The sequence below is a fragment of the Capra hircus genome, chromosome 18 (assembly GCF_001704415.2).
Source record: "Capra hircus breed San Clemente chromosome 18, ASM170441v1, whole genome shotgun sequence".
NCBI lineage: Eukaryota > Metazoa > Chordata > Mammalia > Artiodactyla > Bovidae > Capra > Capra hircus.
Genome location: NC_030825.1, coordinates 31091442 through 31111207, shown reverse-complemented (window position 1 = coordinate 31111207; position 19766 = coordinate 31091442).

Genomic DNA, 19766 nt, shown 5'->3' with positions numbered 1-19766 from the left:
TCGTATAATCTTTTCCAGGTTTTTTCCCGCTTCTCCACAAAATTGTTTTTTTTAATGGGATAAAACCATCATAAGTTGAACCTAAGAAAGAGCTTTGTTGTGAGCAGAAAAATATTACTCTACAAGAAAACAATATCTTTTTTGGGAACATTTTTAACTAAACAAGTACCATCAGTGATAACATCACAGGGAACAGGGTGGTATTTCTGTCCCTGCTGTAAACATTTTACCTGTGGTTTACAGGTGGCTATTGGTACTCTCGGAGAAGGCAATGGCACCCCACTCCAGTACTCTTGCCTTGAAAATCCCATGGATGGAGGAGCCTGGTAGGCTGCAGTCCATGGGGTTGCTAAGAGTAGGGCACGACTGAGACTTCACTTTCACTTTTCACTTTCATGCATTGGAGAAGGAAATGGCAACCCACTCCAGTGTTCTTGCCTGGAGAATCTCAGGGACGGGGGAGCCTGGTGGGCTGCCGTCTGTGGGGTCACACAGAGTCAGACATGACTGAAGTGACTTGAAAAATTAGTACTCTGTCCTAAAGTGTTAGGACTGGGCTCAATGGAGTTAGTCTGTGATTCTGGCATAAGAAAGCAGTATAAGGAAGAAGCAGAAAAATCCTAGAAAAAGATGGAATTTATTGGGGTTTTACCATGTGTCATATACTGTTCTATGCAGCTGTCATATATCATCTAGTTTGATCCCCCTGAAACACTATGAGTAATAGTTATTATCATTCCCATTCTAAATTAAGTTAAATAATTTCCCCAGGGTCATTTATTAAGTGACAGAGACGGTAGTTAAACCTAAGAAATTTGCCTTCAGATACTGGGCTGTTATATATTATAGAAGCTTCTTAAATATTGTTTTCTAGAAAACTCTGTGTTGCTCTTAATCTTCTCCTTCATTTAATTAGCAATTGTTTCTGCATGTGTATCTTGGGCTAGAGACTGCAGAAGGTGCTGGGAATGCAGGGGAACCCTGTGAGAATCCATATCTGGAAGGAGTTCATAACATAACATTTAGTTTAATATATCGAAATTTGACCTCCTCTACTAAACTGCAGAAAAACTGTAAGTTATACTAAATGCTGAACACACATTTTTTTCTATGAATAAATATAGAAATGAATGCAAGTGAAAATCGCTCAGTTGTGTCCGACTCTTTGCAACCCCATGGACCATACAGCCCCTGGAATTCTCTAGGCTAGAATACTGGAATGGGTAGCCTTTCCCTTCTCCAGGGGCTTTTCCCAACCCAGGGATCAAATGCAGGTCTCCTGCTTTGCAGGTGGATTCTTTACCAACTGAGCCACGAGGGAAGCCCAAGAATACTGGAGTGGGTAGTCTATTTCTTCTCCAGCTGATCTTCCTGACCCAGGAACTGAATCGGGGTCTCCTGCATTGCAGGCGGATTCTTTACCAACTGAGCTATCAGGGAAGCCCTTACAAATGAATACATGATGCCAACTTGGGAGCAGCAATGGGCATATGAAATATGCTGATGCTGCTGCTGCTGCTAAGTCGCTTCAGTCGTGGCCGACTCTGTGCGACCCCATAGACGGCAGCCCACCAGGCTCCCCCGTCCCTGGGATTCTCCAGGCAAGAACACTGGAGTGGGGTGCCACTTCCTTCTCCTAAGGGCATACAAAATATGCTGCTAACATACAGGCCGATGTTTTCAGCCTGGACTGTTATTTGTTCTCTCAAATTTATTCCTCTTCTCTTTCTTAGTGAAACAACCCTTGATATGAACCTAAACTAATGGAAACCAATAAATTAATGACATTAACTACTTTTTGTGTAATGAGGTATGACCTTGTAACAACTTTTATTTAAATTAACAATAAATATAGTTTTGTGGGCAATTTCTAAGAATTTTCCTTTTAGAAAGATAGCCTACTTTTCTTTGTCTTTCCCTCCTTACTGATTCTTGGATGGCAGATATGATGGCTGGTGCTCCGGAGGCCACATTGGCCTGTAAGGTGACATACTAAGGGTTGTAGAACTGCAGATTATAAGGATACCGATCCTGATGGTCGTGAAGCTCTCTAATCTCCTTTATGTGAGATTATGTGAGAGAAGAAAATTTTCCTTTTGTTCAAGTCATGCTTGTTTGCTTTTTCTTGTTAAAAGCAATTAGTCCTAACCTTAGTGATTCAGTGTTAAGATACAAATATGCACAATATTGCCAGAAGACAGATTCACTTAAAAGATTCCTGGGAATTAGGAAAGGTTCATAAGAGGTGGGTAGAAATTTGAAGAATTAGTAAGAGTTTACCAGCATCCAAGTTGAGGAAATTCTTTCATGAATAAAGGTTCTGTTTCTAGGATTCACAGGTTATCTCTCTCTCCAGGCTCCTCCCCAATGGTGATTTTGGATCCATAATACCCATTAAAAAGTCATCCATTAAATATATATTGCACATCCAATGAAGCAGACACAGATTCTGTGCTTAATAGAAGCTCATAGTCCTTTACAAACTGGGACCAAACTGCCTCTCTTTAGGACCTGATGCTTAAGCCAACCTGCTCTTTACAAGCATTTAATGTGTTAGAGAGTGACTTTTATATCCCATACTTGTTTTGCTTCCATGCTGTAACATTATCCAGAATTCTCTTTTCCAGTTACAAATTCTATCAAGCCTGCGGGCTCCTTTTCTTCCTGTTCTTTACTTCTCTTCTCTTTCCCGACAATTCAGCTCATACTGGTAAAGGTAGGTGTCTGTGGCAGGCCAAAGGTTGCTGTGTGGTCCAGAGCAGCTTGTCAGAATCCAGGGAGGTGGAAATGGGCACACAAGATGAGCCAGGAGGGGACTTCCTTGGAGGTTCAGTGGTAAAGAATCTCTGTTCCAAAGCAGGAGACTTGAGTTGTAACCCTGGTTGGGAACTACCATCCCACATGCTGCAGGGCAACTAAGCCCACACACCATTAAGATTCCCCCATGTTGCAACTAAGACCTGATGCAGCCAAAATAAATAAGAATAAAATAAATGATAAAAAATGAGCCAGGAATATCTGGTCATACCAAAAAGTAAGGAAGTATTCACGGTGATGGTAATTTCAAAAGAACACAGGAGACTTTCTGAAAGGGAAACTGGAAAATCAAAATAGATAATAACAGTAGCAATTACAACCCACTGAATAAAATATGAAATAACATCTAGACTTGTATACAAATGAATGGACATATTGAAAGTTATGTGAAAATTGAGTTATATACATAGTTTCAAAGTAGTTCTAAGATAAATATTAATTGTAATGGGGAAATAGCACTTTTTAATGGAAAAGGCTGCTAGCAACTGTCTATACGAAGTGATCCAAGAGAACATCAACCAGCAGTGAGACAGAGAACTTAGGCATCACATGATGAAATGTGATGAGAAGAAGGCAACATCAGTTTTGGTGCACAGTTGCCATAGATGCATAGCCTGAACCTAATCATAAGAAGTTATCAGATAAACTCAAAGTGAAGGCCATTATCCCGAATTACTGGCTTGCAATCTTCAAAAGGAATAACGTTGTCAAAGAGCAAGATAAGGCAGAAGAATGGATTTAGGGTAAAGAGAATAAGAGGACAGTCAGTCAGTTCAGTCGCTCAGCTGTGCCCAACTCTTTATGACCCCATGGACCACAGCACGCCAGGCTTCCCTGTCCTTCACCAACTTCCAGAGTTTGCTCAAACTCATGTCCATCAAGTAGGTGATGCCATCCATCCATCTCATCCTCTGTCGACCCCCTCTCCTCCTTCCTTCGATCTTTCCCAGCATCAGGATCTTTTCCAATGAGTCAATTATTCGCATCAGGTGGCCAACTATTGGAGTTTCAGCTTCAGCATCATTCATTCCAATCAATATTCAGAACCGATTTCCTTTAGGATTGACTGGTTTGATCTCCTTGCCATCCAAGGGACCGTCAAGAGTGTTTTTCAACACCACAGTTCAAAATCCTCAGTTTTTCAGCACTCAGTTTTCTTTATGAGAACTGAATTCTAGCTAGGCTGGTTCCCTCTGCTCTAAGACTACCTTTGAATCTACTAGCCACACTTGAATTGAGTCTGAAGATTCAATGGTACTGTTGGCCCAGTGTTAATTTTCTGATGTAGATGATTGTACTGTGTTCATAGAAAAGAATGTTCTTATTGTAAGAAATGCACATGAAGATGTTTGCAGGTGATGGACTTTTCAACAAGTATGTAATTTTAGGAAAAAGAAAAAATATCCACAAAGGGTATGCACAACTTTTATGCAAGTTCAGTATTGTTTTAAAATGAACTAAATAGATGAAAAGGAAAATTAAGTGGTTGCGGGTCTCTCCCTGATTCTTTTCTCACCCGTCCTAACGCTGACCCTCCTCCTGCTACAATTCTCTGAACCGGAGACCAGCACATAGTTTAAGAGAGTAAGATCTAAATCCAGGTTGAGGAGAGTTATAATCTAAAACCCACTGTTTATTTCATTTCCTATGTGACTCTTAGCAAATTATTTACATCCTTGTGCATGGTAGCTTCCTCTGTACAAAAGAAAACACAGTAGTGTTTCTCTTTAAAAGTTGTGGAAATTAAATTGGCTGCAGCATAAGATACTCACTCAGTGTCAGCACATAACAAGCACTGAATATGTGCTAACGACCTTAATTGACCACCCAGGCCTTCATACATACATCAGTAACTCCAGCCACCTCACTGCTGTCTCACCACCCATGGCCAGTAAGACACCCCTCAAAATTGCAACATCACTTAGCCTCCTCTGATGTGATTCCTTTTCATCTACCTCAAGCTTTGAAATTTCAGAGTCCCTGGTACAAAAAGCTCAGGCCAGCTGGGAACCAGAATACCTTTTTTTTTTTAAATCTCTGAACTCATTTGATCCTTACAAGCTCCCTGGGACACACCATCATGTCCATTTTACAGGAGAGAAAGCAGGTTCCAAGAAATGAAAGACCTTGTTCGATTCACAAAACAAACAAGTGACACTGCCTTCCTACAGCCCTCCTGATTCAAGTTGTATATTCTGTCCATCACATCATGCCACTCTGTTTAACTCTGTTTTCTAAACATTGTTCGTATAGCATTGATGTTATTGCAGCATTCAGTGGTGAGAATGAGAGAGGAGTGGCTGAGAGAGAAATAGACAGGGCAGTGTGTGTGTGGGGTGAAAGTATACAGGGTTCTCTAAGGACACACATTGCCACACTGCCACCGTCCTCTTTTGACAACAAGGGATGAGAACTTGAGCACTGCAGTTGATGCGAGATCCAACTACCTCCAAGAACAGAATATGAAACATGAGATTGATGTCCACACTCCCCTGTATCACCCTGTCTTAGAAAGCTGTGTGTGATTGTGAGGACAGAGGAGTGTGGTATCTTTATGGAAGGAGAAGTCCAACAAATCATTAGATGTGGTCCTCTCGTGACACAGAGCACAGGCCTGAGAAGCCTGAGCAATTACTTTTGCAGAACTATCTAATTGGAGGCATGATTAGTTGAATCTTCCTCATAGACTACACTTTAAGTAAATGGCTGGTGTCCGTAAGAGGAATTATGGCTTTGAAATCATTGTGATCAACATCTGTTAATAATTCTCAAATAGCATTCTTTATGCTGTGTAAATCAGACCCATGTTTCCAGGAAGTGTGAAACACCTTTTGAAAATATACAAACATTACTCGATCTGGGATAATAATAGAACAGTTTTAGCATTGTTTGAAAAGATTGCTAAATTTACACTATTTTTGTCAACATACACAAGTAAATATGTGTATTGCTCAATGCACACACATCTTAATTGCCTCTGTGAACACCTTAAAAATAGTGTTTAGGGGAAAATATTTATTTTAACTCAGACAATCTTCCATTGCATGTTAATTAACAAGTGAAAATATGTTACTATCCTCTGTATTGGCATGAAGGAAAGAAATATTTTACAAATCTTTCCTGTAATTCCCTGGCTCTCTTGGGTGTTTGAAATCCACACGTTGCAAAGCCCTGTGACCTAAGAAAGAGACATCCAAGCCTGGAGACTGGGAACTCTGTCACTTCCTCATCATTAGGCTCATAGCCAGTGTAACAGGATGCTGGCAGAAATTTCCTTGTTGACTCAGAATATCAGGTGAAGCCTTAACCTGAAAGCACTGAACGATGAGCGTCCCCATAAACCATCATTGCAGGAAATTCCCTAAGAAAAGAATTAACCTGATTCTTTGCTACCAGCTTAATGCCAGACTCCAGGTCATAGGAACTAGTTATGTTGTGTACTAGTATTTTAGGGCTGCCGTAGTAAAATAACACAGACTGGGTGGCTTAAACAACAGGAATTTATCTGCTAATAATTGTGGAGGCTAGAATTTCAAAATTACATCTTCCTTCCTTCCTTCCCTTCTGGCTGCACCGCTCTTACTTGTAGCACGCAGGCTCTTCAGTCTTCACTGCGGCATGCAGGATCTTTAGTTGCGGCATGTGGGATCTAGCTCCCTGACGCAGCCCGCCCTGCACTGGGGCTGCAGAGTCTCAGCCACTGGGCCCCCAGGGGAGCCCCAAGGTCTCGTTTCTACTGAGCGCTCTCTCCTTGACTTGCCGCCTTCTCACCGTGTCCTCGCGTGGCCTTTCCTCCGTGCACACATATTCCTGGTGTCCCTTTCTGTGTTCACATGTCCTCTTCTTATAAGGACACCAGTGATGCTGGCTTAGGGTCCATTCTCAAAGGGCTTCATTTTGACTTAATCACCTCGTTAAAGGCCCTGTATCTAAATACAGCCGCATTCTGAAATACTGAGATTTAGAACTTCAACATACGAATTTTCTGTGGACACAGTTCAGTCCTTAACACCCTATTATTAAATGCTTTCTCTAACCATAGAGTTGGCTAAGTGCTTTTCCTAATAATAGCAGAGTGCCTGGCACCTCTGATGTTTTCAGTAAAATTTAGCCAAGTGCTTTACATGCATTATGTCATTTAAATCCTATATGTTTAGGTAAATCATTCATTACCCCTGCCTATAGGGTAGAAAACAGCCTCAGAGAAATTAAGCAAATTTTTCAAGGTCTTGCAGTTAACACATAAATACTTTAGCTGGGATTCTGATGAAGATGGTCATGTATAAGCCAGCTCTCCTACATTTAAGATCTCATTCACCATTGCATATTTATATAACTACATGATAATTTCTCTCTATACCTGGCTTTACAAATGCCTCACTGATGAGACGTTTCTAGTTAATGTCACATGTTTGTAACTCTACTCTTCTTGTATTTGATAAGAAGATGTGAAAAGTACCCAAGAATAAATTACAGATAGTCATATGTATATAAAATTACAAATGCATATATCTTTAAACATATGGTGATACACCATATATATGCATATATTGACACATAAGAGTAAGCTGTTTGGTAAAATGACTAAATTATTTTCTCAGTATGGAACTTGTTCTTTTGGTGAATCTTCAGTTCAGTTCAGTTCAGTTCAGTTGCTCAGTCACATTCAACTCTTTGAGACCCCGTGAACTGCAGCACGCCAGGCCTCCCTGTCCATCACCAAAGAGTTCACTCAAACTGATGTCCATCGGCTTGGTGATGCCATCCAGCCATCTCATCCTCTGTCATCCCCTTCTCCTCCTGCCCCCGATCCCTCCCAGCATCAGAGTCTTTTCCAGAGTCAACTCTTCGCATGAGGTGGCCAAAGTATTGGAGTTTCAGCTTCAGCATCAGTCCTTCCAATGAACACCCAGGACTGATGCTTTTTAATTCTTCTTCATTTTTTGCCATAAGGGTGGTGTCATCTGCAAATCTGAGGTTGTTGGTATTTCTCCCAGCAATCTTGATTCCAGCTTGTGCTTCCTCCAGCCCAGCGTTTCTCATGCTGTACTCTGCACAGGAGTTAAATAAGCAGGGTGACAATATATAGCCTTGACATACTCCTTTTCCTATTTGGAAGCAGTCTGTTGTTCCATGTCCAATTCTAACTGTTGCTTCCTGACCTGCGTATAGGTTTCTCAAGAGGCAGGTCAGGTGGTCTGGTATTCCCATCTCTTTCCGGATTTTCTTTTTTTTCTTTTTTTTTTTTTCTTTCAGGATTTTCCACAGTTGATTGTGATCCACACAGTCAAAGGCTTTGGCATAGTCAATAAAGCAGAAATAGATGTTTTTCTGGAGCTCTCTTGCTTTTTCCATGATCCAGTGGATGTTGGCAATTTGATCTCTGGTTCCTCTGCCTTTTCTAAATCCAGGTTGAACATCTGGAAGTTCACGCTTCACGTGTTGCTGAAGCCTGGCTTGGAGAATTTTAAGCATTACTTTACTAGCGTGTGAGATGAGTGCAATTGTGTGGTAGTTTGAGCATTCTTTGGCATTGCCTTTCTTTGGTGGATCTTACTGTTGGTTTTTCATTAAAGAAATTCAAGAACAATTGCCGTTATTATACAAGAAGTTGTTCTTAACATTTATTGAGGGTTCTCAATGTGTCAGGATCTTTGAACATTTATTTGGTCGCATACTTCCTGAAAGTCTTAAAAGATCAGCACTTTACAGATTAAAAAAAAAAAAGAGAGAGAGAGAGAAAAGAAAAGAAAACAGATTCCTGAAGAAATCACAATTGTCTGCATCAGGGAACTTTAATATTTGCAGAATCTCCCAAGAGACACGAAGTAGGGAGAGTAAAGAAGTGGCTTCCTAACAGTTGTTGACTGAATAAAATGCATGACCTTAAAGCTGGGAATTATGTTGTATTCAGTGATGTTACTGAAGACTATAGCCCAGGAATCAGCCTCTTGGTTAGCTCTGAGGAACTGTTACAAAGAGAAAAGGGACGAGCCAGGATATATGGGAGTTTTGCTGAAAAGCAACAAACAAAACCCATGTAGTAAACATCAAAAGATTACTGCCGATCACAAAAAAAGACATCTCAAGTTAATGATTTTGATGCTTTTACCAAATTTTGTGGTATGCATGCATTAGCCAAGACTTTTTTTTTACTAAAATATTTCCCCTGAGCCCCTCAGAAATTCTGATTCAGTGTGTTTTTGTTGATGTCTAGAAATTAATACACTTTATGATCTGCCCCAGGCAATCACCCGAATAGTTCATACTGCCAATATACCATTGATAAATTTTGAGATACAATAGTTGATATTAGAGGTTCTTCCCCCTTGCTTCCTATTAGAATCAAGAGGAGTTTTGTTTATGGCTTTGTTTTGAGTTTTCATTGCTATAGCCCACATCAACATTACCCAGAAGTTCTCAGTTAAGTGATCTGAGATGGAGCTTAAGAATCAAACTATTTTAAAATTCCCAAGGATTCCCTGGCAGTACAACAGTTAAGACTTCGCCTTCCAATGTGGGGGGTGTGGGTTTGATACCCTCATAGGAGAGTTAAGTTTGCACATGCCTCGCGGTCAAAAGGCTAAAACATAAAACAGAAGCGATGTTATAACAAGTTCAATTAAATCTTTAAAAATGGCCCACATCAGGAAAAAAAAAAATCCCCAATATTTATAATGGGTATCAAAGATGGAAGAGTTGAGAATGGTCCTCCAGATATAACATAACGCAGTCAGGAATATTTCAAGGATCAAACTGATTCTCCCAAAACACATCTCAGTTATAATGCTGCCCCTGGAAATTATTTCCTACAGGGGAAATATTGTTTTCTTTACTGATGATATTTCATTTCCAAAATATATTACTCTTATACTTAAAAATACCAATTCAAGATTCTTATGATGCAAAAATGTTACAGATAATATAGGCAGTTTTTACTAAAAGAGAACATGGAGAAAAGAAGCTTCACAAAAAGTGAAATTATCCAGAAGAGCTTAGAAAAATCAAAGTAAAAGAGACACATTTGGAGGACACCATAATTGTGACATTTGGAGGTACCTAAATTGTGCCTTCTGTGTGCTATACTCAGTCATTCAGCTGTGTCTGATTTCTTGTGACCCCATGGACTGTAGCCCACCAGGCTCCTCTGTCCATGGGATTCCCCAGGCAAGAATACTGGAGTAGGATACCATTTTCTCCTCCAAGGGTTCCTCCTGACCCAGGGACCAAACTCATATTGTACCTGGTACTGGGCTAAATTGTTAGCACACATCATGCTGATTAATATTTGCAGTAACACTATGACATGCACATCATACTGTTCATGGTGTTCTCAAGGTAAGAATACTGAAGTGGTTTGCCACTCCCTTCTCCAATGGACTACATTTTGTCAGAACTCTCCACCATGACCGTCTGTCTTAGGTGGCCCTACATGGCATGGCTTAGTTTCATTGAGTTAAACAAGGCTGTAGTCAGTAAGACAAGGCTGTGGTCTTGAACCCCATGAGCAGTATGAAAAGGCAAAAAGATAGGACACTGAAAGAGCAACACCTAGGTCGATAGGTGCCCAACATGCTATGGGAAATCAGTGGAGAAATAACCCCAGAAAGAATGGAGAGACAGAGCCAAAGCAAAAACAACACCCAGCTGTGGATGTGACTGGTGATAGAAGCAAGGTCCAGTGCTGTAAAGCTCAATATTGCGTAGGAACCTGGAATGTTAGGTCCATGAATCAAGGCAAACTGGAAGTGATCAAACAGGAGATGGCAAGCATGAACATTGACATTTTAGGAATCAGAGAACTAAAATGGACTGGAATGGGTGACTTTAACTCATATGATCGCTATATCTACTACTGTGGGCAGAATCTCTTAGAAGAAATGGAGTAGCCATCATAGTAAACAAGAGTCCGAAACGCACTATTTGGATGCTATCTAAAAATGACAGAATGATCTCCATTTGTTTCCAGCAAACCATTCAATATCAAAGTAATCCAAGTCTATGCCCCTACCAGTAATGCTGAAGAAGCTGAAGTTGAATGGTTCTATGAAGACCTACAAGACCTAGAACTAAGACCCAAAAAAGATGTCCTTTTCATTATAGGGGACTGGAATGCAAAAGTAGGAAGTTAAGAAACACCTGGAGTAACAGGCAAATTTGGTCTTGGAGTACAGAATGAACCAGAGCAAAGGCTGAGTTTTGCCAAGAGAACGCACTGGTCATAGCAAACGCCCTCTTCCAACAAAACAAGAAAAGACTCTACACATGGACATCACCAGATGGTCAACACCAAAATCAGATTGATTATATTCTTTGCAGCCAAAGACGGAGATGCCCTATACAGTCAACAAAAACAAGAGTGGGAGATGACTGTGGCTCAGACCATGAACTCCTTATTGCCAAATTCAGACTTATATTGAAGAAAGTGGGGGAAACCACTAGACCATTCAGGTATGACATAAATCAAATCCCTTGTGATTATACAGAGGAAGTGACAAGTAGATTTAAGGGCCTAGATCTGATAGACAGACTGCCTGATAAACTATGGACGGAGGTTCATGACATCGTACAGGAGACAGAAAAGAAATACACAAAAGAAAAATGGCTGTCTGGGGAGGCCTTACAAACAGCTGTGGAAAGAAGAGAAGGGAAAAGAAAAGGAGAAAAGGAAAGATACAAGCATCTGAATGCAGAGTTCCAAAGAGTAGCAAGGAGAGATAAGAAAGCCTTCCTCAGTGATCAGTGAAAAGAAATAGAGGAAAACAATGGAATGGTAAAGACTAGAGATCTCTCCAAGAAAACTAGAGATACCAAGAGAACATTTCATGGAAAGATGGACTCAATAAAGGACAGAAATGGTATGGACCTAACAGAAGTAGAAGATATTAAGAAGAGGTGGCAAGAATACACAGAAGAACTGTACAAAAAAGATCTTCATGACTGAGATAATCACGATGGTATGATCACTCACCTAGAGCCAGACATCCTGGAATGTGAAGTCAAGTGGGCCTTAGGAAGGATCACTATGAACAAAGCTAGTGGAGGTAATGGAATTCCAGCTGAGCTATTTCAAATCCTAAAAGATGATGCTGTGAAAGTGCTGCACTCAATATGCCAGCAAATTTTGAAAACTCAGCAGTGGCCACAGGACTGGAAAAGGTCATCCCAATGAAAAGCAATGCCAAAGAATGCTCAAACTACCACACAATTGCACTCATCTCACACGTTAGTAAAGTAATGCTCAAAATTCTCCAAGCCAGGCCTCAACAATACTTGAACCATGAACTTCCAGATGTTCAAGCTGGATTTAGAAAAGGCAGAGGAACCAGAGATCAAATTGCCAACATCGGCTGGATCATCCAGAAAGCAAGAGAGTTCTAGAAAAACATCTATTTCTACTTTATTGACTATGCCAAAGGCTTTGACTATGTGGATCACAATCAACTGTGGAAAATCTTGAAAGAGATGGGAATACCAGACCACCTGACCTGCCTCTTGAGAAACCTATATGCAGGTCAGGAAGCAACAATTAGAAGTAGATATAGAAGAACAGACTGGTTCCAAATAGGAAAAGGAGTACGTCAAGGCTGTATATTGTCACCCTGCTTATTTAATTTATATGCAGAGTACATCATGAGACACGCTGGGCTGGAGGAAGCACAAGCTTGAATCAAGATTGCTGGGAGAAATATCAATAACCTTAGATATGCAGATGACACCACCCTTATGGCAGAAAGTGAAGAAGAACTAAAGATCCTTTTGAAAGTGAAAGAGGAGAGAGAACATGTTGGCTTAAAGCTCAATATTCAGAAAACTAAGATCATGGCATCTTGTCCCATCATTTCATGTAAAATAGATGGGGAAACAGTGACTGACTTTATTTTGGGGGGCTCCAAAATCACTGCAGATGTTGACTGCAGCCATAAAACGAAATGATGCTTACTCCTTGGAAGGAAAGTTATGACCAACCTAGACAGCATATTAAAAAGCAGAGACATTAGTTTGCCAACAAACATCTGTCTCATCAAGGCTACGGTTTTTCCAGTAGTCTTGTATGCATGTAGGAGTTGGATACTAAAGAAATTTAGCCCCAAAGAATTGATGCTTTTGAACTGTGGTGTTGGAGAAGACTCTTGAGAGTCCCTTGGACTGCAGGGAGATCCAACCAGTCTATCCCAAAGCAAATCAGTCCTGAATATTCATTGGAAGGACCAGTGCCGAAGCTGAAACTCCAATACTTTGGCCACCTGATGCGAAGAGCTGACTCGTTTGATAAGACCCTGATGCTAGGAAAGATTGAGGGTAGTAGGAGAAGAGGACAACAGGAGATGGTTGGATGGCATCACCGACTCGTGGAGATGAGTTTTAGTAAACTCTGGGATTTGGTGTTGGAGAGGGAGGCCTGACATGCTGCAGTCCATTGGGTTGCAAACAGTCAGACACGACTGAGCGACTGAATTGAACTGAACTGATGCACATCATCACTGAATATGCTTTACTGCTTAGAAACCGTTTCAAATTCACAGAGAACATAACCTCAGTTCAGTTCAGTTCCTCGTCCATTGAGTCAGTGATGCCATCCAGCCATCTCATCCTCTGTAGTCCCCTTCTCCTCCTGCCCCCAATCCCTCCCAGTATCAGAGTCTTTTCCAATGAGTCAACTCTTTGCATGAGATGGCCAAAGTACTGAAGTTTCAGCTTTAGCATCATTCCTTCCATAGGGACCAGAATTCAAGGCTCATGATCAAGGTCAATGATTCAAGGTCAGTGATCTTCCTATTAAAAACACTAATATTGTGTACCATTCCCAGATACATTTGTGTGACTTCTCCATTGAATCAAGAGTTGGGCTTTGAGGTTCCAAGTGTGAGGAAGAAATTGTTAGGGGTCAAAATGACAGAAAAAATCTGACTGTGGAGACCATGAAACAAGGCCAAATGGGAAGCCCACATTCCCCATACTCATCTCCTGGAAGAACCAATCCCATTGGACTTTAGATTCCAGCAAGGCATGTGTGTCAACTGAAAAACAAACAAACAAACAAACAAAAAAAAAAGTACAACATTACAATTGAGAGTTAAGTTTTATTTGGGGGAAAAATGAGAACTAAGACCTGGGACACAGCCTTTCAGATAGCTCTGTACCTCTGAAGAGGTTCCAGGGGAGATCAGTATATATGTAATCTTGGTGAGGTTGATACATGCTGTCAAGCACACATTTTATCAAAAGGTTGCTCCTAGTCATGAGAAGAAGATAGCTCTGTTAATTTTTTTACCTATTTTCTAGATTTGAGAAGCTGCAAGAAATCAGGGGCATGAAACCTTCTCCCAAAAATATCTAACACTCTGAAAACCTATTTTTGCCAGTGTTCCTCAGAGCACAGAGTGCCACACTCCTGATCTCCACGTTGAAATTTCAAGGAGTATTGAAGGTCAGCAACTGCAGTGGCTAGTGACTTAAGCCTTGTACAGGTAGAGGGCAAGTGACCATTTTTAGTTGGCATGTGAATTTCCTGATTCTTACTTCATGTATTGTTGTTCTAGATTCACAAGTTGCTCTGTTACAGCTTAATATTGTGCCAAGCTCTATACTCAGTACTGAGAACATTCAATATAATCACTACCCTTATAGTCACCCACAAAATCAAGGGAAATTAACAAATACATTAAAGCTATGGTGTATTTATGTTAGGGCTTTGCTGGTAGCTTAGCAAAAATCTGCCTGCAATGCAGGAGACTGGGGTTCAATCCCTGGGTCAGGAACCAGGGATCAGGGAATCAAACCCAGGTCTCCTGCATTTACATTAAGGAGTACATAGTACAGTCACTTTTATGGGAGAGGGAAAATAACATAGAGCACAGAAGGAAGGAAAACAAGTGAAGGAAACAAATAAAGAAGTTGGTTTCCAGAAACATGGAAGAGCTGGGGTGAGGGGACTGCACTCCCCACAAAGAGACCATCCTCCTCCATTCCCTCTTGACTTTTTGTCTCGAAAAGATCTCGAGCCAATAGCTTGTTAGGCCTTATTGATGATGATACAGTGAATTTCCACTTCTCCACGCATCCACTCAACCCTTCAAAAATTCCCAATGGGAAGAAGTGCTTTTTAAACCACCTGTTCTCCTCTGAGTTCTATCATTATGGGCCAATTTCTTTGAAAGTGTCTCCTTGAAAAAAAAGAAAAAGAAACCTCCTGACTAATCGGGAGCTGTCCATCAATAGCAGAAACCCTATGGCAGCTATTTACCGTATGTACTTGTTTTCCCTCTTCTGGTCTAAATGATATTTTTTTGGAAAATAAAAAAATGTATTGATACAAACTCTCTCTTTTTTTTTTTTTTAATTTTCAGATCAATTGAGTAGCTCTATTCTTTTCTTTCAGGAAAAATGTGTGCTAGTTATTCCCACTGAGTAAGGTTATTAAAAGACATAGAAAAAGTAGAAATTCTATCCTCTAAACCATCCCAGAGCTTCTGTCACAGGGCACAAAACCCTAAAGTGTTGACTATTCAGCTGTGCAAGTTTCAGATGATCCACTCAGAAGTCATATGTCTGTTTATATATCTTCTATTTCACTATATTTTTATTTTGATTGATTTTCAATTTTTTTTCTGAACTTCATAACTTGGAGATAATACACGCCTGGCACCAACCACTTTATATTTTTTTTAAAAATGTACTGAACATTTGCTCTTAAGAGAAAATTGGATCCGTGATGTGACTATTTCTATTTAATGTCAGGTAGTCACAACTTGTTAAGACCTGCTTTTCTCAAGGCTCTGAAGCTGGACTTATAATGAACATTCATTTTCAGTGTTTGGTGTGTGCTTATGACATTCTTTATCTGTAAATTACCTGCAATTTTGTTTTACTAGGCTGCTTCCTAATATAAAACCCTAATACTAGTAATATGACTTACTTGAATTTACATCAGTATAAACTAATTAAAAATTAGTAGTAGCTGCATGGTGTGTGTAGCTCAGTGAACAGTATCATGCTAATGTCAACTTTCAGGCTTTGATATTAATACCTTGTACAGCATGTTACCATTGGAAAAGGTAAGACAGGGGCCCATGGGACTCCATGTACTATTTGTACAAATGTCTGTGAATTTTTAACTATTTCAAAATAAAAATGAAAAACAACAGTAAAAAGAAGAAACAAAGATCATTGCAGACTAACAAATATAGACTTTAAAACAACACAGTCTGGGTTCCTGGCTCCATCACTTAAGAGCCGACTGGGAGAATTATCTGGTCTCTAAAAGTTTCATGCTGTTCCTTTCTAAAATGGAAGTAGTAGAGATGGTGAATTGTGTAAGAAAAAGTTTCCAATGACTCTTGCCTGAAGCTGTAAAACTGTGCGGAACATAAGTGACACAGATAAAACTAACAGTAACAACCACAAAATCTGTGTTGAATTTCTTATGTGTAAGTGTTTATCTGTTCTATAGATTCTGTTTTAGACACGTATATGTTAAGATAACTTAACCATTGAGTCCTTCCAAACCTCTGAGTTCCCTGCCCATTCCTGTTTCTGTCTGTTGGTTTTGAGGTGATTGGAGGATAAATAACTAATAACAGAAGGAGAATTTTAATCTTTCTTGGCTCCCTGTTACCATCACAATACGTCTCTACTGAGCACAGGGTCAAGACCCAAAGGTATTGGCTAAACAGGTTACTATTCAAAGGCCCTTGAATATGGTAAAAGACAATCGTTCAAATGCTCTGTTTTACAATTAAAGCAGCTAATCCATTGTCATTAAATAAACAATCCATTGGATATCATCATTTGAAATGAAAGCAAACACTGTAGCTTCATAACCCTGAAAAACCCAGAAGCCAGAATTTCTTTCCCTGTCATGATAGAATGTAACACCATAAAACACTATTTGGAAAAAAGACATGGAACGGTCCCAATTTTTTTTTTTTTTTTGTTGTTCCTTATCTAATATTGAGTATGCTGGTGCATTCCTAACGAGTAACATTGTTATAGACAGATTTCTCTGCAAAAGACTTCTGAAGCTGTATTGCATGCTAACAAGGAATACCAGCTACAATAAATTGTCTAACATCTACCCTATAAATTACATTTTTTAAAAGTCCATATACTAATGCAAAACATGCATGACATATTTAATTTCCTGATTAAAGAAGACAACCCTCCCAGAAGAATGAATCCCTGATCATCATAGTCATAATGGCATTTCATTCCTCTGCATGGAATTTCTGTCATTGTTTTCCCCTTATTGAATCCTCAGTGTTCACAATCAACTATGGACTAGTAGTTGAAAGTTGAAATTGATGTAGCTCCAAGATGCATACATTTTTGTCAGTTACATGGAGATCAATTCTACATGCATATTTTTGGCATTGATCCCCATAAATGTTCCACACACTTTGATAACCATCTTCCAAAGTTTTAACTGCAAGGGATGTTGATGAATAAAATGATAGCTCCCTTATGAACAAAAGAGTGCTGATGACACATAATGTACAATCTGATGAACATTTATGATCTTATCAGAGAACCAGTGTACAGTTGAGACTTCTGGAAATAAGACCATCAAGCACCAGAGGCTGGTGCAACAACCTTATACAGTGGAAAAGGAAAAATAAATCTTCTTTTCTGATAAGCAACACCTTGGACAATATAACAAAATCACATTTTTATGTATTTTAATTAATTAACTTATTTATTTGACTGCACCAGGTCTTAGTTGAGGCATGTGGGATTTACTTACCTGACCAGGATCCAACCTGGGCCACCTGCATTGAGAGTGCAGAGTTTTTGCCACTGGACTACCAGGGAAGTCCTAAAATCACATTTTCAAGATTATGCATTACTTTGACTTATTTTGAATGACACTGACCAAGTCACAAAGATGTCAAAACCTGTGAAAAGTCTAAATCTAAACTTTCCCACCTTTTTCCTGGGTGATCTGAAATGAGTTATTAGCACCTAAATTCATAATGTCATCTGTAAAATGAGGGAAATTTTAAAAAGAAAGAAAGAAAAAAAACTTGAACAATTTTGTGTGGATGAAATGATGTCCATGCTCTGCTCCCACATCACATAACAGAAGTTAAACTACTGTACTTTTTCCCCTAAATTATATTAAAACTGCTTACCTGCTAAATTGGTAAGAATCTTATTTCAGAGTCTTACTTCTACTGTCCCATCTTTGTGCTTAGAATCTAAGGATTATATGAGAACACAAAGGAGCTACAGCATAAGCCAGTCTCCTGTCTAAAGATGAATAAATGGAAAGAGGGAGGGTTTAGGCCTGTCCCCAAGTTTCTGTTGATGTCCTTGTTCCTCCAGGCCGCAGCGTGTGCTCTTGCATACGGTCTTCCACTGGTCAATCATGGTGGCTTGTCTTAGCTAGGATGAAGTCTCTATAACCCAGATCCCGGGAAACTGTCTTAAAGATGTAGGGATTTCTTCTTCAGATAATGTCCTTTCACCAGTGCTTCGTATAAATAAGCACGCCCCTTTTCTTTCAGCATAGTGGTTTTACATCCAGGTTACTGGATATCTGTCCTTGGTGACTACATAATCAATATCCATATTTCCAGAGTCAAAGAGTTCTTCTCCAGAAATCAACTTATATCTTCTTATTCTTTTTATCTTCTGAATTTGGAATTCAGAAACACAAACCCAAATTTAGATTTTAACAATTACAATTGTGACTTCATAAGAGGACAAGCTTAAGCATCTTCCTGTAAAACAGTTTAATTGGCTCTAAAATGACCTTATTTTCAGTTAAAAGGAAAGACACATTTAAAATGCCAACCACTTCTGTCTTGCCTTCCTGTCTTATGAAAGCTGATCATAAATTCATGGGAAAAAACCAAGAAGGTGTAATTGTTGATTTTATATGGCAACTGGGCTGAGTCACAGTGCCTGGATATTTGGTCAAACATTATTCTGGATATTTCTGTAGATGTATTTTTTGGATGACATTAGCATTTAAGTCAGTAGACTTTGAATAAAGCATATTGCCCTCAACAGTGGGAGAACATGTCTCACACACAATCCGTTAAAGGCCTTAATAGAACAAAGACTGACCTCCCCTGAACAAGAATTCTACCAGCAGACTGCCTTTGAACACAAACCACAACTGTTCCCTGAGTCTCCAGCTTGCCAGCCTACCATACAGATTTTGACTTACTAAGACCTGATGATTATGTGAGTCAGTTCCTAGAAATCAATCAATCTCTCAATAATAGATATGGTGATAGATACATGTGTTAATAAATAGATAGATATGGTAATAAATAGATATGGTTACAGATAGATATATTTATATGGTGATATATAGATAGAGATAGTTATAGATGGATAGATAGACACAGATCTGAGTATATGGTACTGAGACCCTATCCAAACCAAACCAAAGTTCTCAAAGTAAGCCCACTTCATGATTTTCTCCATTCTTCCACAAACCCTCTTTTCTCTTTTCTCATGTCTCAACTTAATCTAACCTTTGAGTTTAAGGTAAAGTACTTTCTGAGTGAAAATTTTGTCTCACACCTCCTCAGGATTAAAGTACATTCATCTATATTAATTTGCACAGGTTCTATACTAATCAAAGAGGATTTTTCTGACTAAACTGACTATAGAAATCTAGGGAAGTGGGCTTTAGATAGTATCAAAATTTTACATGGAAGTACAGACAGAAGTGGGTTATAACTGCTGGCTTTATTTCATAGTAAATTTACTTTGCATACATCAACTTCCCTTAGTCCTGTTGATGCAGATTAGAAGGTTAGCAAAGCTTTCCTTCAGATAATAATTAGACTGCATAAGAATTGAATGGGTAATACTAAATTTATATGCTTGAATAAGTCAATATTTTTATTATTTTAAACGCATGTAAGAATTAAAGATTTTAAAATTAAAAAAAAAAATAAAATAAAATTATTTTTAAAATGAGAGTTTATTTA